This window comes from Passer domesticus, chromosome 9 (genome assembly GCF_036417665.1).
Source record: "Passer domesticus isolate bPasDom1 chromosome 9, bPasDom1.hap1, whole genome shotgun sequence".
In the NCBI taxonomy this organism is placed as follows: domain Eukaryota; kingdom Metazoa; phylum Chordata; class Aves; order Passeriformes; family Passeridae; genus Passer; species Passer domesticus.
Genome location: NC_087482.1, coordinates 12,406,323 through 12,428,119, shown reverse-complemented (window position 1 = coordinate 12,428,119; position 21,797 = coordinate 12,406,323). Strand labels below are relative to the sequence as shown.

Below are 21,797 nucleotides of genomic sequence, written 5' to 3'. Positions count from 1 at the left end.
GAAAGCTAGTATATAAAATCAGCTGAATAGCAAGAGGGAATTGGCATACATCTAGTCTCTTCTCAGGGCTCTTTCTGAATGCTGACTTTGAACGTCACTTGCTTTGTCATAATTCATGGGTAAAGAAAAAGAATATCTGTTTGAAATTGGAAAAGGACAGAACTTGTTCTTTGGTTTTTTTTTTTTTTTTTGTTTTGTGGATTTTTTTGTTTTTTAATGTGGGCCACCAAAAGACACTAGAAAATAAAATTTTCGAACTATTGCCAGCTGAAGCAAAGTTCTGAATCAGTTAAATAAATACCCTGTAACCTATTTGCAGAAGTTCCTCTAGCATCCAAGCTGTGTAGTAATCTCCTCAGATTCTCATGTAGATTTCACAAAAATTGTATTGACAACGTTCTCCCCAGACAGCCTTTGACAAGATCAAAAAAAGTTGACAGGCAGCAGATTCAAAACAAACTGAATCAGGTATTTCTCCACACAGTGAGAAATTTAATCTCTGCAGCTTATAGTTAGAAGATGATATGGATTCCAGGAGTTTACATGGCTTCAATAATGCAACTGTGAAAGAAAATCTCTCTCAGAGCTATTAAAATCTGACTTCAGAACTGATTCCACCTGGTTTATGTGTGGTCTTGAAGAAGATGTAAGAATTCCTTCTTGAGCACTCAATGGAGGATTCTTTGTTATAGGAGTCTTTCCTATTTTTAGGCTGTGCTTTAAGAGGTATAAATTAGAAATCTGCATTATTTACTGCCCTGTACTGTCAGCAGACTTGGTAGGAATTAATGCCAAGACAGCATGCTCTCTTAAGCTCCATGGAGCAATTTTCTTTTTGTTTTGAGACCAGTAACAGTTGTTTGGCCTCTCCGTGTTGGGTCTCTGGAAGATCACTACCAAGTTTTGGTAGTGATGGTAAACCAGGGGCTTCCAGAAGCTCCTCTGCCATGAAATTTGTTGCAGGTGACCTACACAGAGTAGTTAAAGGCATATTTCCTTAATTCTTCACAGGTCCAGTGTTCGCTAAGTGATATTTATATAAACATTAAGAATTAAAAAAAAAAACCCCAAATGGTGCGGAACAAATATTTATGCTATCAGATGAAATCTTGGACTTCCCAGATTGAAGAAATTTACAAGCACTGAGTATTAAAAAGCAAGATTAGAAGAACACTGGGTGTTGGTGTGTTTCCTATAAAAAAATTACATTCCTAAAATAGGTATATTCTCTGTCTTGTTCACACTTCTCTTGTTGCTGTTGAAGGACACAGAGATTTGCTTTAGCACCTGACATTGCTTTTCACGCATGGCTTGCAGCCCCAGCTAGCTGAACAAACCAGCCTGCTGTCCAAGAATTTTGCTTACTCCTCATTTCCCTCTTCAAATTGAATTAGATCCAAAGAGTGCTAGGCTTGGAAACAAAAACAGCAACTTGTTTTGAGAAGGAGTAGAACATTTGGCCCCTCTCTGCCTTGTCCTGTGTCCAGGTTTCCCCTCAGCCAGGGCTGGCAGTGAAACCATCGGTGGCCGTCCTCAGGCAGCCCTTTGGCTGGCACTGTCCTGCTGGTCATGGCACACAGGTTCTTTTTGTGCCACCTGCACACGTGCTGCGGGAGCTGCCTCTCCTGGGGCTCAGCCTTGGAGAGCTGCCTCGCAAGGAGACTTTAGATTTCCTCTCCCAACCAACTGCATTTGCCTCTGGCTGTGAGGTTTGGGGATTAGTTCTTGCTGAGTTCAAGGGAGGTGGAGTGGAAAATGGAGGCACTTTTGTGCCTCTCCATATTTTATGTTGGTTGGGGTCTTGCCTAGATTTAGGCTAGATTCCTAGGTTTCCTCTAATTTATATGAAACAGTATGTTTTTCCAAGTGGTTATCAGTGAGGCACGAGCCACTGCACTCCTGAGCATTTGCAGCTTCCTGGGATGCCGCTGCATCCTGAAACTGAGTCTGCATTGAGGCTGGGAAGCAGAAGGGACATACATAGCACCTGTCTGTGCTGCTTACCTATATTTTCATAGCTATTGGTGTTCCTTGATAGGCCTTCATTCTGATTTTGAGTATCATGTGTTGTGAATGAAACTTTCACAGTTGACTTCTGCCTCCTTTCCTGCCACTGTTTTGTTCTTTTCCCATTTATAAGGACACAGGTGAACTAGAAATGTTGTGGTCAGGTGTGCTCTGTGGCTGCTCTGTGCTCAGAGGAGCTCTCCTGGATGTACAGCTTAGCATCTCCCTCTTTAAAGGGCTGCCCGGCTTCCTCCTGTCCCATCTCGTGGGTCCATCTTTTCATTCCCTTTTAATTTAAAATACTTCCACAATTTAATATTAAATGCTAGGTAAAAAAATCCAGTGGCACTCCCAGATAGAAAAAAATATGTTGTGTGTAACCCAGAGGAGGAATTCTGCTGGCAAAGTGATGGCTTTCCACTGAAGTGGATCAAACAGGTGCTCAGTTGGATGCTGGTGCTGAAGTACTTTTCTTGTGGCTTGAGTGTCTCATGGCAACAGCCTGAGATTTTAATAGCAGAAAGAAGGGATTTCCTGCTAATTTTCCTCTGAGAACTGTCACCTGTACAATCTTTTCCAGCCTCATGTAGTCTGACCTGTAACTGCTCCAAAGCCTGGTTAATTTTTTTAATGCTTTTGAAATTTTTGGTCCCATTTGCAGAGAACAGGAGGGTGCTGGCTATTTTTTTTTCAGGTGCAGTGTATTTTTACTGGGGGCGGGACTGGGTTTAGTTTTACCTTCCCAGCATCAGCTGCACTGATGCTGGGAAGTTACTCTCTCTTATTCCAGTTACTCTCCAGGCTGGTACGTGCAACCCCAGTGGCAGCAGTGGTAGATTGAACTGTGCCTGGGCTGGGTTGGGAGGGGAATAATCCTACTGCATCCATGATTTTCCCTCCTGGGCACCTGCAGCAGGCAGAGCTGTGCCCTCCCACTGAGGCTGCCTCAGCCAGGAATGCTTGCAAAATCCCCGTGCTCCTTTTGCACAGTTCTGTTTTTTCCCTGGCAGAAGCAGGGCTGGTATCTCCAGACCAGGGGACATGGTGACACTGGGTGTTGCCATGGAACGTGGTGACGCTGGGTGTTGCCATGGGACAGGTGAGTCCTTGAAGGCACACACTTGTCCCACTGAGCTTGGGGCCCCTATTTGGAGATCAGCTGCAGACGACTGGAAACAAGAATGTGGCATCTCCCAGTTCAAACAAACAAACCAGAAAACTTTATTTTGAGGGATGAGGGGGCCAAACAACAGGGGTGGGTGCTCGTCTGGTCCTGCCCTGGTTTTCAGGCCGACTGTAGGGCTTTTTATCTCGCAGCTGCCGCCGCAAGACGTGCCTCACACGAATTGGCCCGGATTGGGAGCGGGGCAAGATCCAGGGGGGTATGTATGGGGCTGTTTGTTTCCTGGATGACTGAGATTCCTGGGACAGCCTCAATGCCACCTGGCTGGTGGTACCAGCACTCTGGGCTGGACCATCCTCCAACCTGCGGCGCTTTGCCAGTGGGCTCTTGGGTGCCTGAGGATCCGTGTCTCCCCGTGGGTGGCCTCGCTTCAGGCCCTGCTTTCGGCAGGGCAAGCTGCTGCTGGTGACCAGCCCCATGGCCTGGGACCACCCTGACACCTCCTGAGGGGCTGGACCATCCTCCAACCTGCGGCGCTTTGCCAGTGGGCTCTTGGGTGCCTGAGGCTCCGTGTCTCCCCGTGGGTGGCCTCGCTTCAGGCCCTGCTTTCGGCAGGGCAAGCTGCTGCTGCTGCTGGTGACCAGCCCCACGGCCTGGGACTGCCCTGACACCGCCTGAGGGGCGGTGCTGGGGCTGCTGGTCTCAGCACGCAGCAGTGGCACGCGGTTGAGCCGGATGCGTTTTCCTTTCTGGCTGCCCGAGTCTTGTGCTTGCTGTCTCCATGAACAGCGACGAGCCTGGTCCGGCCTGGCATGTCCGGAGAGGCAGCTGCCGCTCTCTGCGTCTGCTTCTGCCCGGTGACACGGTGTGCATTGGGGAGAGAGAGAGAGGGCAGGGGGAGTGAGCACCTTGTAGAGCTCAGGAAATGTCCCTGCAGCATTGTCCCCAAGGCCCTGCTGGCTGGCTAAAGGGCAGGGGAAGTGCCGGTGCCCACAGCCCAGCCTGGCTCCTCTGGCCCATGAGAGGAGGGCCTCTACTCTGGGGTGATTCTGTGGATCTCCTGTTTCCCCTTTCTGCTGCTCTTGGCCGCTCCCCCTCTGCCATCTGTGGGGAGGGAGACTTGGCTCTCACCTCGCTCCTTGTCAGGGGGACGCTTCTTAGCAGCGTTCTGCTGCACCATTGTGGGTATGGAGGAATGCCTGGACGGTCTGTGCCACAGCACTGCCGGCCTTTCTCCTCCTGACAAAGCCTTCCAATCCTTCCTTGAGTGAAGAGAGATGTCTCAGAGACACCAAAACTCGCTCAGCAGCCTTGGGCAAGCTCCCTCTCGGGATCCTGTCCTCAGCTCTGAGTGCAATGTTGATGTACAGCAACGGTTATACCTCAGGCCTCCCTGGAGATGTGCCCGTGACCTCACAATCGGTGAGTTCTGCGTGCCCCACTCCCCTCACTTGGGGACGGTGTCCTTGTGGGTGCTGGCTGGGACTTTGTCCATGTCAGGCATGGCTGTGGTGGGAAGAGGAGAAATGGGAACAGGTCCATCAACAGGTTTATGGGCTTGAGTAGGCTCAGGTCTTACTACAGGTCATCAGTGATGATTGTTCCCCCCACCACAGAACCCAGGGGACCTTGTAAAATCTGAAGACTTTGCTTATTTTTAGGCCTCTCATGTTAAAAGAATTCCATGCTGGGCCTGTGTTACATAATTTTCTCAAAAAAATTGTCCAATTAGACCAAGCTGAAAAGTAGTTCTTTTACTGTGGTAGGTTTAGGAAGGAACACAGATGTCGACTAAAAATCAGTCATTCCTAAGAAAGCGTAACTGTCATTATCAAAGAATTGTGGATGTTGAATAGCTTAAATGTACAAAATAACATGAAACTAAAGTTGAAGCAGGTTATTACTTACAGTCTAATTCAGAGCCCCTTGAAGTATGTCAAAAAGAAGCTTTGACTTCAGTGCTCTTTGCATCTGACTTAATTCCACAAATTGGAAACAATGTTTTGGTCAAGCTTTTTTTAATTTTTTTTAACAATTTAATATGTGTCAAAAACTCCTAAGGTTCACTACATTTGCCTATGGAGTATTTTTGATTTCCAGTGTTTTCTTATTCCCATGTTGGGTTGTTGTTGCTGGGTTTTTTGCCTTTTTTTAAATTTTATTTTCCAGTCTAAAATAAAAATCTGCTGTATTTAAGTTTTTGATCCTGTATGATAATGAAGACTAAACTATCCCATTTCAGTTACTTTTCAAAATAAATATGTGGATGAAAGTAGGTAAAATCTACTTAACAATATGATTATATTCACATGAGGGTCTGAAAAAAATAAGTACTTTTTTCTTATCTGTTAGCTCACATAATTAGTTGTTAGAGCACTCTTGGAAAAAGAGCTATGGGAGTAAAAGCAGTGGAGCTAAAAAAGTGCAGCTAATGTAAGGCAATGGTTGTAGTGCAAAGATGCCAGAGAATATAATAAAAAATATCTGTTGTGATCTAAATTTAGCATTATTAGAGTCTGGGGAAAACTATGGCTGAGAAGTCATTAGGGCAAGAACAAAGGTTAGTGCTGCAGAGAAGAGAGCTGATGCCAAGCTGAAGACACTGTTATTTACAGATGATTCAGATCTGCCTATCAGTTCAGAAAATTGCCCTCTAAAAATGGAAACCATCATCATATTAAACTTCACATGGAAACAAGAACCACAGCATGTGGACTGGCCTTTCTCCTCGTGTTGTCTATGTATAAATATCTATTTAGCAGTGGGCAACTGGGCTGCCTCTGTGTGGTGGGGATGATGGGGTAGTAGTTTGTGGAAGGTAGCTGGGACAAACTTTAGGAGAGGTAAAGGACAAGTACCCACAGCCAAAGAATATGGTCAATGAAACACTTGTGGTTTTGTCATGAAGAGTAAATTTTAAGGAATTAAACACTTGTGGTTTTACCATGAAGAGTAAATTTTCTTAGTGTAAAGTCATCTTTTTATCATAGACTGTTGAATTTTAAGCAGTGTATGTGGCTGTAATGCAGCTCTCAACGTCAAAATTTTGGAAAATTTCAGAGTATGGTATGTCTTTAGGTCCATGGTTTTCATGTGCCTTCACTTGCTATGAGGGGTTTATCCAAACCCCAGGTTCAGATAGTATCCAGCTTGTTCCAGATGTCCTGCACTTTTGTTTCATGGGCACATAGATAATAAAAAAGTTATCAGTTTCTTTATGCCTTTTAACTGTTGTTGTTAGCCAAGGACATGGTGTACATTTTTGTGAAAGCATTTTAAAACCAGATGAAATTGTTTTTAATTCAGAGGTTTTTCAGAAATATTTTCAATGATACACATTATAGCATACAATCAGTGCACTGGAATTTGGATTAACTTAAATAAGATCAAGTGAATATATCAGCAATCTTCCACAAAATAATTAAGAAGTAACTGTGTACTGCATATGACTTTTAAATATCTTTAAATATCTGATGACTATTGCAATTGTGTTGTGGTGCAGGGTTCATTTGGTTTCTTCCGTTTCCCCCTAAAGTTATAACGGTTCGGTCCTAGGGTTCCCCCCCACCACCCCCCCTGGCAACCCCTCCTTTTGAGAGTGTCAGTTTTTTGTTTCCACCCCTGTTCCCCTGGTTACCCTCTGTCAATCCCTCCCTGAGTTCCTGTCCATCAGCCACTGTCCCCTTCCCTATTTCCAGAAAGTTCTCCCCTCCTCGGTGGGTGACTGGATCGGGAACAAGGGTCCCTCCCTGTCGCATTCCCTATTGGCGAGCCGGCATATTTGTCACGAGTTTGTTCCCTCCCAAGTTCTCTCTCATTGGTTGAAATGTTCTATGTTCCGTCCCTTTCTAATCGGCTGTACCCCTGCCTCGTGGTCCCGACTCGGCTGGCGTTCCCTGGAGACATTAAAGCACTCTGGACTTTGCCCTGATTCGGGTCCCTCTTTTCTACTTCGCCTTCTTGCTGATCACTGCTGCCTCCTGCTGAGGCGCTGCCCGGACGCCCCCGGCGCATCTGGGCAGTGCCCCCCCAGCTGTCAGCTGCTGTGCCACAGCTCGGCCGGCGCAGCCTCCTCCCCCGCCCGGGGGAGTAGAGAAAAAACCTCGGACAGCAACTCGGCACAATTGTACTTCAACTCGGATGAAACTTTGACAGATTTCAGTGCATGTTTTGCTTTTTTTTTTGATCTGGGCCAGAACTGTAGAGAAATGGAAGTCTGACCATGTGTGCACTTTGTGTGGAATGTATTGAGTGGTTGCAAACTTGTTTGAAGTCGTTGTTTTGGGGAACTAAATATATTTTTTTCCGTGTGTGTGAAAGTTACAGAAGAGTTACTGTCTAACACATAAAAATTCAAAGCTAGCCCTATAAATGGGTAAGAAATCACATGTCTCTCACAGCTTTCAAGAAGTGAACCTTTCTTTGGAAAAAGAGAACCAACAATAAGCTGTGCTTTTTATTAAAATTTCTTTTTATTTAATATCTCTCTCCATGTTTGTATACAATGTGTATAATTTAGTGGATTTTGTAGTCAAAACAATTGATATTGCCCCTATTTTCCTGCAGGTTTCTCTAAATATATATCCTCTTCAATGATTTTTTTCCCTTTTAATAATCTTTATTTATGGTTCACATGAAAAACCAGCCACTGGGGAGTTGGGAACATGGTTTTTATTGTCTGGATGTTGTCAGTGATGGTGCACGGAAGCATAAAGGATCTTGAATTTTGTAAACCAAGGTAATTGTGCAGGAATCTTGATAACAAATTCTTGTTTTGACTAGTAAAGGATAGGTTATTAAATTCATCGTTGTAGTATCTAAAGCTTGCTCCAAAATGGGGTAATTTTTCATCTAAGGACCACTTTGAAGTACACTCTGCATGTTTTTTTTGAAGCATCCCTTAACAACAGAAAGTTACAGCTGGGATGATGTTTCACTGCTTTTTAAATAGATCCTCTATGCAAAACCTGAGGGCTGTAGTTGAGCTGAGCCCTGTTTTGCTTGGAACTTTTTTGCCCCCACAATTTCCCACAAAGTGAAGGTGGAGAAATTACTAACTTTTACTAAGAAAGATAATAGGTCTAATGGGCTCTTGTATATTATGGATTGATCAGTATACTCAAGCTGTAAAATTTTTCTATGAAAAATTAACAAGCACAGAACCTGTAGTCTGGACTCTGGAGGATACCAAACGGTTCCAAGACTTAAAGGCTCGATTGACGAAAACCCCAGTTTTGAGTCTGCCTAATTGAAGAAAACCATTTGATCTGTTTGTTAATGTTAATGAATGGATAGCATATGGAGTGATAACCCAAGGCTGGGGGGGAAGCAGGAAGCTGGTGGCTTATCTGTCAAAATTATTGGATGTGGTTGCAAGAGGGTGGCCAGCCTCTATTCAAGCTGTGGCAGCCACAGCTACCTTATTAGAAGACACTCCAAATCCTACATTAAATGGAAGGATTTCAGTACACACATCCCATTATTTGAGGACAGTGTTAAGCCAAAAACTCCTCAGTGGCTAACACACAGCTGAATCCTGAGGTATGAAATAACCCTGATGAATGTCAAGAATCTAGAGACTGTCACCTCAAAAGGTTGAAACCCTGCTCAATTCTTAACCGGGGAACCAAAAATGGAAAATTTAGATCATAATTGTATAGAGCTCATTGAGATGCAAACAAATGTAAGAGAAGAGCTAGAAGAAGACCCCTTACCATATGGAAGGATCCAGTATATAGATGGATCCTCCCAAACAGTAATGGGAAAATGGGCATCAGGATACGCCATTATTGAAGCAGAGGAAAACAAAGAAAAAGGGAAATTACCCTCAAATTGCTCTGCACAAACTGCGAGGTATATGCCCTAAAGAGAGGTTTTGATTTATTAGATGATATAGGGACAATCTCCATGGATTCTCAATATGCCTTTGGGATAGCTCATACCTTTGGAAAAATCTGGCCAGAGAGGGCATACCTTAACTCAAAGGGGAAAAATCTGGCACATGAAAGTCTGATAGGGAAGCACTTGAATCCCTCAGAGGACCAAAAGAAATTGCCACAGTCCATATTAAAGTCTACTAAAAAGGGGATACCCCTGAAATCCAAGGAAACAAATTAGCAGACCGGGCAGCCAAAAAAGCAGCCTTTGAAATGCTGGACTCAGTCATAGTCCTAAGGGTAAAAAAAGACCAGGGGAAAATAAAGGAAGAGGGGGTTCCAGTTTTCAAGGACAAGGAGCTAAAAGAAATAGAGCAAATGGGAGCAGTAAAAACAGGGGATGGAAAGTGCTGGACCCCAGATGGATGATAAATATTCAACTGAATAATAACCAGGAAAGTGATGGAAGAGATATACCAATTAACTCACTGGGGAACACAATGAATATATGATCATTTCCTGAAATATTGCATGGGGACAGGAATATATGAAATGGCCAGATCCATCACAGGAGAATGTCTAACCTGCCAAAAAGTCAACAAAAAGGTAATGTGAAAAACAACTCCAGGAGGGAGGAAATTAGCCATAAGACCTTTCCAGAATATTCAGGTTGATTTTACTGAATTAACTCCAGCCCCAGGGTATAAACACCTATTGGTCATACTTAACCACCTAACCCACTGGGTTGAAGTGTTCCCCACAAGAAACTCAAACTGTGACAAAAGTTCTCTTGGAAGAAATTCTTCTGAGATATGGGCTAGTAAATCTTATTGATTTGGACTGTGGCCCCCACTTTACATCCAGTGTTCTGCAACAAGTCATCAGGGCCCTGGGAATAAAGTGGGAGTTACACACCCCTTGGCACTCTCAGAGTTCTGGGAAGGGCGAGAGGGTGAATCAAACCTTAAAGCATATCTTAACAAAATTGGTCTTAGAAACCCAATAGAACTGGGTCAAATGTTTACATCTAGCCCTATTACAAATAAGAACAAGAGCCAGAACAGATCTAGGGGTCTCTCCTTATGAAATGCTGCTTGGGCTGCCTTTCTTGCTTACCCTGTACAGTACCAGGGAACATCTAGAAGGGGGCATGACAATGCAAAAATACTTAGAAACAGTAACAGCAACCCTGGAAGAACTAAGGGAAAAGGGACACCTTCCCCAAACTTCCCCACTGAACTGTAAAATACGTAGTATTAACCCAGGAGACCGGGTATTGATTAAATCATGGAAAACCTCTCCACTCACTGCTCGCTTTGAGGGCCCCTTCCAGGTGCTGCTTACAACAAACACCGCAGGAAGAACAAAGGAGTGGGGGTGGACACATGCAAGTCCAGTGAAGGGTCCAGTACAACCCCCAGATGAGGCAAGCAAATGGACTATAGGCAGCAGAGACAATAAAGACTTGAAATTGGTCCTGAGGAAAACAGCAAAAGAAGCGAAACCCTGAACACAACCCCCCACGGGAAGCATCTACATTGTTATCCTTAAATCCTTAAAGCTTGTTAATGTTTGTTATAGTACAAGGTCAAGTTTTGTTCAGCTAAGAATGACAATCAAAATAAGATCTCAGTTTCCAGTACTGTTCCATAGAGCACTCTCCTTGCAACCCTAATTGGGACCAAATTGAAGAAAGGGAGTCGGTACAATAAAGGTCATGGCAGAATGTCTCCAGAAGAAGGGAAAACCAGAAGCGGGAGGCAAGACTGGATTGGGAACTACCTCCAGGAAATACTCTCTGGGCACCGAGAAAACCCCTGTGGTTCGAGAGGTGAGGAGGCCAGCCCGTACCAGACTCCCACTCGTAGCAATGCTACTACTCACCCACTTTGGAGGAAGTGGAGGAAACACTTGTGAGAAGTGTTACTATCCCTTGTATAGAGGAGATACAGTACGTGTACTCATCAGAGTACACACAGACATGAATCCCAAATGCATCGATCACTCCCAGTTAACAACCTGTAAATAAGAAAATAAATTATATGGGCTGGCTAAAAATATTGCAAACCCAAGCCAGAGGATGTCAGGAGAGTGCCCTGTGAAAGAAAGATGGGTATGCTTTGAACAAGGAAGTGAAACCACAAGGAAAGTGATACATTCAAAGAGAAAGAAGTGCAATTGAAAAGACAAAGGGATAGAGAGGGACAAATATACAGAAAGAATCTTTTTTATCAATATGGTACAAAAGAATTTAATTTGATTCATTGTTGAGTGTGCAGGGGGACACACTTAAGTGAAATTTGGCCATGGGACAGTATCAGTTTAGGTCCCCTAGACATTTTTAAATGGATTACATCAAGAAAAAGCACAGTGGTACCCAAAAGAAGGGAAGGTGAGTGGAAGCTTAAATCAACAACAACAGGGGAAGAGTTCAATAACATTAAAAAGTGTGTGCTGGATTGGCACGGCTAAAAAATCAGCCATGGCATTGCCTTCTGCTAAAAAATCTGGAAGAGAAGAATGTGAGCGAATGTGCATTACAAAGTAAAGTTCTTGTTGAATGGAAAGAAGTAGGATTAACTTTTTAAGCAAACCGTATAACTGATCATCAGAAACTTCTTTCAGCAGAGATCCTTCTGCTCTTTCCACCACACTTGCAACGTAAATTGAATCCGTTACTAAATTAAAAGGAAATGTGAATTTTGAAAAGACCTGTACAACTGCTGCTAACTCTGTAATCTGTGCAGAACCATCTACTTCCTCAATATCTGATTCCCATTTTTTTGTCTCTGAATTTTGCCAAGCAATCACAGACCTTTTAGACTTCCCAGAACCGTCTGTAAAAAATGTGATTGCCTCGAGGGGTGCATTACTTCTTAAAGGCTTATGAATTAATTTTAAAGATGAACTTAATAGCTCATGTTTGGGACAATTGACTGAAATTTTTCCTGCAAAATTTTCCAAAGCAAATTGCATGACTTCTGAATTTTGAATTAACCATTCTAAATAGATGGATGTGACAGGCAGGAAGATTTCTGCAAAATCTTTTCCTGCAAGGGAAAGCATTCAAGATCTAGCCTTGATAATCAATTGTGAAATAATTTCAGGGCAAGTTGTTATAGTTTTACCCAATTGACGCGATAGGAAAACCCACTCTAAGATTATCAGATGGTCCTTCTTCTCTAGATCCCACTGGAATATTAAACCATGAAGCTGTGGACTCTCTCCTAAAACTGCAAACAAAAAAGACAGGTTAGGATTATACCGATGAGCCTGACGTGACTGGATGGCTCTCATCACTTTGTCCAAAGCATTTTGAGCTTCTTTGTTGAATTCTCACGGTGAGTTTAAGGCTGTGTCTCCTCTCAACAAATCTGCCAGAGGAGCCAAGTCCTGATTTGAAAGGCCTAGTAGTGGACGAAGCCAGTTCAGAGTCCCCACGAGCTGCTGCACTTCATTCCATGTCTTTGGATTTGTCCTTACCTGGAGTGGCTGCGGGGTTACCGTTTGTTCTGTCATCCTGTATCCTAAATATTTCCAGGGAGGAAGTGTCTGTATTTTTTCCTTTGCTACAGCGAGTCCTGCTTTCTCCACTGCTGAGATGACCTGATCTGTTGTCTCTTGCATTGATGCTTGGTCCTTTGCTGCTACTAAGATATCATCCCTGTAATGTAATATGAGAGAATTTGGATATTGTGCACGAACTGAGGAAAGTATTTTTGCAACATACCACTGGCATATACTCGGGGAATTTCTCATTCCTTCTGGTAGAGAAAGCCAATGATATCTTTTCAAGGGTGCTTGCTGATTTATGGATGGGATGGAAAATGCAAATCTTGGTGCATCATCTGGATGCAAGGGAATATTGAAAAAACAGTCTTTTAAATCAATAACACTTAACTTCCAATCTTTTGGAATCATAACAGGAGAGGGTAAACCTGGTTGTAAAGAACCCATTTCTTGAATCACTCCATTAACTTTTCTGAGATCCTGCAACAACCTCCACTTCCCACTGTTTGGCTTTTTGATTACATAAACTGGGGTGTTCCAGGGACTAGTAGTTGGAGTTAAGTGACCTTTGTTTAACTGTTCCTGTACCAACTGCTCTAAAGCAGCAAGTTTCTCTTCGGGTAAGGGCCACTGGCTGACCCAGATGGATGTATTAGATGTCCATGTCAGTTTTAAAGTGTTATGTCCACCAACAGCTTTTGTTAAAATCCAGTTTCTAACCTCACACCCCATTGCGACAAAATGTCCCGGCCCCAAAGAACAAAATCAGCTCCTACAACGAATGGTCTTGTGGTGGCAACACGACCTGCAGGCCCCTCAAATGTGCCTGAGTGGGAGCTTCGAGAGCTCTCACAGTGACCACCAATAGCTGCCAGCTGAGCCAGCGCAGGCACCGTGGCCCAGTCCTGTGGCCATTCCGGTGTCAGATGCCGTCTGCTCCGGGATCTGTCAGGCCACTGAGGGTGATGGCTGCCCGAGGGGCTGCAGCACACAGGTGAGCTGAGGCCGCCCGCGGCTGATGAGCCTGGTCCAGGCCATGGCAGCTGTGCTGTTCTGGGACTCTGGTAGGAGGAAAGCTTGTGCTGTGGTCAGTCCTTTGGGTAAAAAGCATGGAGGGTCTGGACACAAAGCTAAGACTGTAATTTCCTGTGAACAGGTGACAGAGAGCACAGCTGGAATGACATAAAAACCTTCTGCATGGGATCTGCTCACTCCCACGATGAGGAACTGACGTGGTTGTGGTTCAGGCCCCAGCTGTCCTGTGGGCGCTGTGTGAGCAATGGCATTGGTCAGCACCACTGGCTGGGCTGGGGACAGCTCCAGTCTGGCACCTGGGGACATTGTGGTCGGCAGTCCTGCACAGACGTGCTGCAGCTCTGACCGTGGTGGCCTGTGGTGCTCTCTGCCCCTGGTGCAGGGTTCCTGTGTCATGGCAGCCACTGCCCCGTGCCGGGCTGCACGTTTCCCGGCAGATGGCACGGACAGCCCTGTGCTGGGTGACAGCTGTTAGCACGTGACAGAAACCTCTGCATCCACTGTTTCTGGGCAGTGGCCTTCTGCGGGCCCCAGGACATCCCCTTTGAAATGACCTCTCTGGCCACACGAATGGCACGTGTCCCTTGGAGTCTGCTGGTTTTCAATTGCACCTCTGAATGCTCTTAGAGCCTCTGCTAGGGCTTGTGTTTGCATTTCTGCTGCTTTTTCCTGCTGCTTTGGGGTGTTTTCCTGAGCTGCTGTGATGGCACTGGCCAGCACCTCTGCCTGCATGGCTGCTGCAGGCTCAGGGGTGCCCAGGCGGTTCAAGCATCCACGAGCTGGGTCAGGCTGGGCTCAGGACCCTGTGGCAATGCACCTAATACTTTTTTGCAGCTCGGGTTTGCATTAGAAATTGCGAGCCATTTTAATAACTCTTGTCTGGCTCGGTCTATTGGAATTTGCTTTTCTAATGCCATTTTCAAACAGTCCAAAAACTTAATATAAGGCTCATCTATTCTGTGTTTTATTTCTGTGAAATCTAATTCTGGTTTGTTGCCATCAGGAACCTGTAACAAAGCTGTTTTTGCTGCTTCTTTGATATCCTGTAATACTTGTTTATTGAGAGTTCGGGCTTGTGTTTGAGGATCTGTATGAGCTCCTCCACCTGAGCTGATCTATAGTCAAATTTGCAGTGGCTGGAGTTCCTGCATAACCTCCTAAAAGGTCATTTAACAAACGTTTCCATGCCAGTTCCCACAGAGAAAATTCTCTTGGGGACAGCAGGGATGTGCAAAGCTGCTTTAAATTGTGTGGAGTAAATACATTTGCTGTAAAGGTGGCTTGTAAAAGACTTCTGAAATATGCAGAATTGCTACCATACAAACGAGAGGCTCTGCAAATCTCTTTTAACTCAGCAAAACTGATCTGCTGCCAGCTCCCTCTCGGTGCAGGACCTGCTGTGCACCTCACAGGAAAAACTTTTAACTTTGATGCAATTCCCCACTCTCCTTCCTGAACTGCATCCTTTCTTATCCTCTGCCAGGTATCTGTGACTCCTTGTGTGTTAAACTCTTCCATAGATTATTTGGAATTACATTGTGGAGCATAGGAATAATTTGTTTTTTGTTCCGGCAAGGTGTCTGACATGGGCGCCGCCATCTTGGACAGGGTGACTTCCGGGCATCACATCCGGTTCCCACGCTCGGCAGGGAGGGGGCGTGCCCTCCCGGGCTGTGGGCGGGGAGCAGGGGCGGGGACACCACCCAGGCTCCGCCCACAAAAGGGGCGTGTCCCTGCTCTGATGGGCAGGAGCTCAGGGAGGAGCCACCCAGGGACTGCTGGGAGCCCGGGGAGGAGGGCGAGCCACGCCCACGAAGGGCGGGGCTGGGCCGGGGCCATCATGGCGTCTGCCATGAGCTCCACTGTCCTCAGAGTGGGCACAATCGGCTCGGCTTTTTTCCATTGTACTGCCAAAATTCACCGATTTCGAGCGCCAAAGGCAGCTTTTCAGAGGGAATACAGAGGACTTAGGTATGGCAGGGATTGTGAAAGATGTGGTTTGCAGAGGAGCCTGGCCAGGGCTGGTCTGCTCCCCTCTCTACCAGGACGGGGGTGGGGAAGGGGGAGGGCGGCTGGCCTGGCCACCTCCCGGCCGCTCCTCCGGGGTTTCTGGTTCTCGACTGGGATAAGGGAAGGCTTCTGGGTCCCCTCAGAACTCCTCTTTCTCCTCTCCTCCCGGTCCTGCTGTTGCTGCCTGCATTCTGCCCTGTCCCTGATCTTTGCTTGCTTGTGTGCATTCTTTGCTTGCTTTGCACTTTCCATTGTTACAAATTTTAACACCGTCCTGAATATTGGACGCAGCTTTAAGTTGGACTTCTTATTCTTTTCCATGTTATGTAATTTCAGTCCAACCGAATCCCGGAATTCTGGATCGAGTTTCTGAGACATGTCTGAGTTTGGGAACTCTGTTAAGACCCATTTTACAAGCTTTTTAAGCTGTTTCTTGTCAAACTGAATATCTTGAATTTCTAACTTATAAATGAAATATGAAAAAAAAATCCTCCTCAGCTAAAGACAACCGATTTCCCATGGTGGCACTCACCAGAGTTTTCCAGTTGTCCTTCTTGGTATGAAATTCTTCCCAGGTCCTGGGTCACAACAGTGACAAATCAGCTGAGCTGAGCGGCAGAGTCCTCTGAGGCTGCGGTGCTGCTCCAGTCCCGTCTCTGATTACAGCCTCCTCTTCACCAGTATGAGGCTTTGATTCGAGATTCCCTCTCAATCTCAAATGCCTTCTTCTGGGTTTTCTATTTTAAAGGGACAAAAAACTCAGGTGCAGGCCTGCTCCCTCAAAAACACAAATACCAAGGAAAAATGTCCTATTTTGATTGAGGTAATCAAAAAATCCCTAGACCATCTTCCTCAATAGGAGAAATACTGTCCGGGCGCCACGTGCTGGGTTCTTTTTTCTGGGGCCAGGTGTTATAAACCTTCAAAAAGGGAACCCAGCACACCCAAGGATAGCTCAGCTATTACCTTTGGAGGCAAATAATGAGCAGGATGGCTTCTGCTACAGTGTTAGAAACAAAAAAGGTTTAATAAAAGGCAAAATAACAAACAGAAAAATCTGATGCAGGTACAGCAGTCTGCCACTGGCAGAAACACCTTCACAAAAGCCCTTTGGTTCTTTTGTCCTCCCCTTTTCTACCTGATGGGTCAGGCGGGACTTTTTGGCTTCTATCCAGTTAGGTGACCCAGAGTTTTTACTGAAGCCTCTGGGGTCCTTTGAGGTGGCTTGTCACCTGATCGTTGGGAGAAACTTCTGGGCTTCTTTCCTTTTTTGGGGGATAAAGGTTAGCTTTGCCACTCTGTAATTAGGGGGGCACTCTCCTACATTCCTACATCCAAGGATGTTTCACAGGGCCTGAAAAGAGTCTGGAGTGTGACCAGGAGCCAGCCCAGAGCTCCCCAGGCTGCTGTGCAGCTTTGGCCTTATCCATTCACATCCGACTCCCACAAACTTACCTGAGCCCCTTGCAGTGCCCAGTTCCCTGAGGCAGAAGGGGACTCCAGCACACCATGGAAATGGGTCTGATCTCTGCTCCCTTCTAGATGAGGTGTCTGGGAAGGCTTCTCCATTAGCTTGGCTGCATAAAGTCTTGGTCCTATCTGAGCCACCGTCAGGTATGTTCTCAGTGTGCCACCAAGGAATAATTGTTGTGAACCTGGCAGGAATCAGGTGACAGAAGCTTCTGTGGCTGTTGTGTTCCAGGTGTGTCTGCAGGGAGGACTTGTCCAGCTGCTTTGCTGATTCCTACACAAAAGCCCAGCTCCCATGGCAGAGGTGAGTAGTGTGTCCCTGATGACCCCACAGGCTGAGCCCTGCTTTTGTGGGATCCGTTCCTGGGAAATGGAACTCTGTTGCTCTAAGGTCCTCCGAGGGGAAAGAACAAATCTACAGGACACCAGAAACACCATGAGCCATCCAAAAACATGAGGCAAATGCTGAAAGAATTGCTGCAGGGAGGACAAGGTGGGTGCATTTCCCTCATGCTTCCCCTGGGACTCAGCAGCCGGGGGCTTTGGCTGCACATCTGGATACGCCGTGCCCGACACAGCGGGAAGGGATCCATGGCAGCCTCGCTGCCGCGCTGCTGCTTTCACGCCCTGCAGGGCTGTTTCCCAGCCTGACCTGGCTGCAGCTTCTGCCCAGCCCCTGCAGGAAGGCATTTGGCATCAGCTGACAGGCAGCCCAAACTGCACCACTGGTCTGAGATTCCCTGAAATTTCATAGTCTCCAGGATGATCACTAAGGGCGGGTGTTATCATGAAAGTGGACCCTGGCCTACCCAGAAAATTGTGTGGATTCCTGATCCTTAACCATTACTTTCACAAGTACTGGCTGCTGAAGATGCCACCTCCCCAATGGGGAACAGCCCCACCTGATCCAGCCGTCCCTCTTCCCTTCTGCAGAAGTGGATGGAGAGGCTGGGCAGAAGGCGGTGTTTCCTGAAGGAAGCAGTGGTTCCATGCCAGCATCTGCTGTAGGACTGGAGGCGATGCCAGGCACAGTCACAGGAGGTAATTGCTGTGCGTCTGGGCCTGAGCCATGCTGAGACTTGAGCTGCTGTCTCTGCTGCCTGGAAGTGAGGGCACAGCCCAGGGGAATTATCCCGAGCAGGCTCAGGGCACTTGGGTACTGAGCAGTCCTGCTGGGGTCCCTGTGTGGGAGACACTTCCCGAAACCTGGGAGTGACTGCAAGGGTTGCCCATGGTGGGGAAAGGACAGAGGGGCAGAGCAAGGCTCCAGCGTGTTCTTAGTGGGCCTGGCTGGGTCCCCTTGGGCTGTGGGAGCTGTCCCAGCAGATGGAGGAAGGGCGGCTGGGAGGACAGGCAGGAGGGAGTTTGCGAGGGATACTTGCAGCACTGCCCGCTGCAGTTCTCCTCAGGGATTCAAGGAGCATTTTCCTTGTGCGACTAAGAGAACCCCCACGGGCCCTGGGCTGCTCCAGGCACCTCTCCAGGGATGTTGCACAGGGCCTGCAAAGAGGATAGGGATTGACCATGAGCCTGCCCCGAGCTCCCCAGGCCCCTGAGCAGCTTTGGCCTTGTCCATTCACATCTGGCTCCCATGGCCTTACCTGATCTATATGCAGTGCCCAGTTCCCTGAGGCAGAAGGGGATCCCAGCACATCATGGAAATGGTTCTGAACCTTGCAAACTTCTAGGTTGGGATCAAGACATGGATTATCTGGGAAACCTGCTGGATTATGGCTTGAGACTCATGGGAAATCCTGGAGGCAACTGCTCAATGTACCTTTCCTCAGAGAATCCACAGTGACCAGGTGTCAAGAGCTCATACATTTGACCTTTCACTTAAGATCATCTGAAGGTTGATGGAATATGGATAATTTGCTCTGCTCCCTTCTGGAGCCCTGAGGGATCCCACAGGATCGCTGTCAGTGGGAGGAAGGAGCATTTAGTTGTCAGTCTTCCTCCTGTGTGCAATGCCCATATGTCCTTCCATGTGCTCTGTGCAGCCACAGAGAAGAGCAGAGAGGGAAGGGGCCGGGCCCAGGGCTGTGCCCTGGGGCTGAGCCTTGTGGGCAGCCTGAGGATCTCCTGCAGTGCCACAGGAGCTCTTCTGTCCTGCCTTTCTTTGCAGCTGAACCTGCTGGTGAAGGTGGAGCAGCTTCCCAAACCACGTCCAGGACTGAGCCTCTGGGAGATGCTGAGGGTAGGTCAAGGCCTTTCCCCTGGGAGAGCTGCCAGCTCAGAGCCCAAAGCTGGGCCAGGGGGGCATCGCTGCAGGTGCCAGCACAGAACTATGCACGTGTGTGCCCTCGCCCTGCGCCATCCCCTCCCTGCTCCTGTGGCTCAGGCATGGCAGCTCCTTGGAAAGAGGGGAGCCCTGACCCTGCCCTGAAAGCCAAGATATTTTCTGAAACCTATCCCCATGTTTAACGCACATGACATCCTGAAGATGCCAGCGCCCAAATCAGGAACTCTTCCATCTAATCCAACTGTCTTTTTCCTGTCTGAAGTGATGGACCAAACATCTGTGCAGAAGGAAGCACATCCTGGAGGAAGCATTTCCCCATGGACAGCCCCTGCTGCAGGAAGGAAGGCGATGCCAGACACGGGCACAGGCACAGCAGGTAATTGCTGTGCCGGGCTCAGCCCTGGCCGGGGCTGTGTGGCAGCAGCTCTTCCCCCAGGGCCTGCCCTTGCCCGGCCCGGCAGCAGCCAAATCTGGAGGCGCCTCGGCTTCCAGGCCTCTGGAACTCGTTCAGAGCCCCGGGGAAACGGGACTGGTGCAGCAACGTCCCTGGCGCTGCAGCTGCTGCGGAGCTGGCCCTGAGTGCCCAGAGGCCCAAGGCACAGGAGCAGCCCCGAGCGGGAGCCCTGCCGCCAGCCCAGGGCCAGAGCCAGCCCTGGCTCCCGACTGGGCAGGGGCTGCGCTGGGTCCTGACAGGGCCTGAGCCTGTCCCCTGGGGCTGGGGGAGCTGTCACGGGGCAGGGAGGGCCAGGGGTGGCAGTGGCTGCTCAGGGATGGCTTTGGCCCGTGTCCCTGGCAGCAGCCACTGCCCAAGCAGCTGCGCTGCCCCTGGGCTCTCCTCCCGGCCTGCTGGGTTTTGTTGGCTGGCACAGCCTGTGCCAAGGGTCGGCAAGGTGCCTGCAGGCCCCATCTCTGGGAGAAACAGAGAATGTCCTGCCCGTATCCACCGTGCTGCCAGCTCAGCAGTGCAGCACAGCACGGGCTCACGCTCCCCACGGATCTCGTAGAGGTTCACAGCAAGACAGGAACACATGCCCTGATTCCACTTTGATGAATCCCAATGATTTTCTGCTTGCAGGACGGGCACAAGCAGTGCATGATAGGTATAGCAGAGCCTCTGTTCACTGTGTCACTTGCCATAGCCTCTTTCACAGTTGTATCTTTCCCCCTTCATATGTCCTGCCAAACACCTAAGGGAGAACTGGACCTCTAATTGCATCGCACATCTCCATGCCCATGCCTGATGTCCTTGTGCCAGCTGCTTTAACAGCTTGTTGCTGTGCAGATGCTGCCTCCAGCCAGACAAGGTCCTCTCCCCCTGAAGGCACTGGCCCTGCTCTCTGGCCCCTACTGAAGGTGGGCAGGGCTTGGCCCAGCTCTTCTCTTGCACTAAAGAGATGGAGCTGTCACCCCAGTGTCCGGGTGGTAGCAGCAGCAAAGCCCAGCCAGGATCAGCACTGGCTGAGCTCCGTGCCCAGGGACAGCTGGGGATGGCCACGGTGTGGGCAGGCAGGAGCCAGGCAGGGGCTGCTGTGACCAGTGGCGAGTCCCCGGGGAGGATGGGGCAGCCCATGCTGAGCGTCCCTGGGCTGAGGGACATTTCCTTGCCTGGGACCATCTGGGCCTGGACCTCCTCCATTGGCATGCCCGGGAAAAGAGGGAAGCCATCAAGAGCCTGAGACTTACGCAGGGATGGGCTGCAGCTTCCTCCCTCCTTGGTTAGCGGGCGGATTAAAAGAGGCCTCTAGGGTTTGTGGCAAACAGGAGTGGGCAAACAGGGCCGTGGCATGTCTCTGAGGGACAATTCACGAGGCAGTGTGCACAGGCAGGGCAAGCAGGCAGGGTTGCAGGTTTTCTTCTTAGGAAGGTTTACTGTGTGTTGTTTGCACTGTTTCTGTGGTTTTGGGGTTTCTGGTAGTAGTGGTTTTTACGCAATAGAAAACTGTAGTTAGTACAAGTGCATGGAACTAGATGGAACCCTCCAAAAAGGATGTGTCTGTCCTGACCCATTCCTGTGCAGAGTGTTTGAGCTTAGCAGTGGTTTCAGGGGGCAGTGAGGAGAAAAGCTGCCTGTGGTGTGAACAGGTGAATGATCTCCTTTCACTGGTGGCCGAGCTTAGGGAGGAAGTTTAAAGACTAAGGAGTATCAGGGAAAGTGAAAGGGAAATAGATTGATGGAGTTCAGCCCTTCCATCCTTACGGGAGGCCCAGCAAGAGTCACAGGACTCCTATGCTGCACACTGTCAGGCAAGAGAAGGACACCTGTAGATGAAGGGGAGTGGAAATGGTCCCTGAACGGGAAGGTTATGATAAAAATTCCTCCCGACCCCCATCCCCTAGCCAGGGGCCACTTCAGAAAAGGTATGAGCCCCTGGATCTAGAGAGTTAGCCAAATGATTAAGAAGAAAATTATCTGCCCAGAGAGCCTCCCAATTATGATTAATCTGTAACATGGATTGCCATCTCTAACATCAAAAAGGAAAGAATGGTAATCGTGGTGGGTGATTCCCTTCTGAGGGGAACAGAG

The 21,797-nt window shown here is 47.9% G+C and overlaps 2 long non-coding RNA genes across 3 annotated transcripts in view; both read left to right on the top strand.

Annotated features, from left to right (window-relative positions):
* Nucleotides 1–21,797, top strand: part of LOC135307170 (uncharacterized) — a 40,114-nt gene that overhangs the window by 11,669 nt on the left and 6,648 nt on the right. The gene's annotated exons all lie outside the window — the stretch shown is intronic.
* Nucleotides 17,963–19,643, top strand: LOC135307378 (uncharacterized). 2 transcript variants are annotated; one of them, XR_010368087.1, is made up of 3 exons: nucleotides 17,963–18,072; nucleotides 19,157–19,228; nucleotides 19,536–19,643. It is a non-coding gene; the product is annotated as an uncharacterized LOC135307378 (long non-coding RNA). The 2 variants fall into 2 exon arrangements; XR_010368086.1 differs by lacking the exon at nucleotides 17,963–18,072 and adding an exon at nucleotides 18,727–18,836.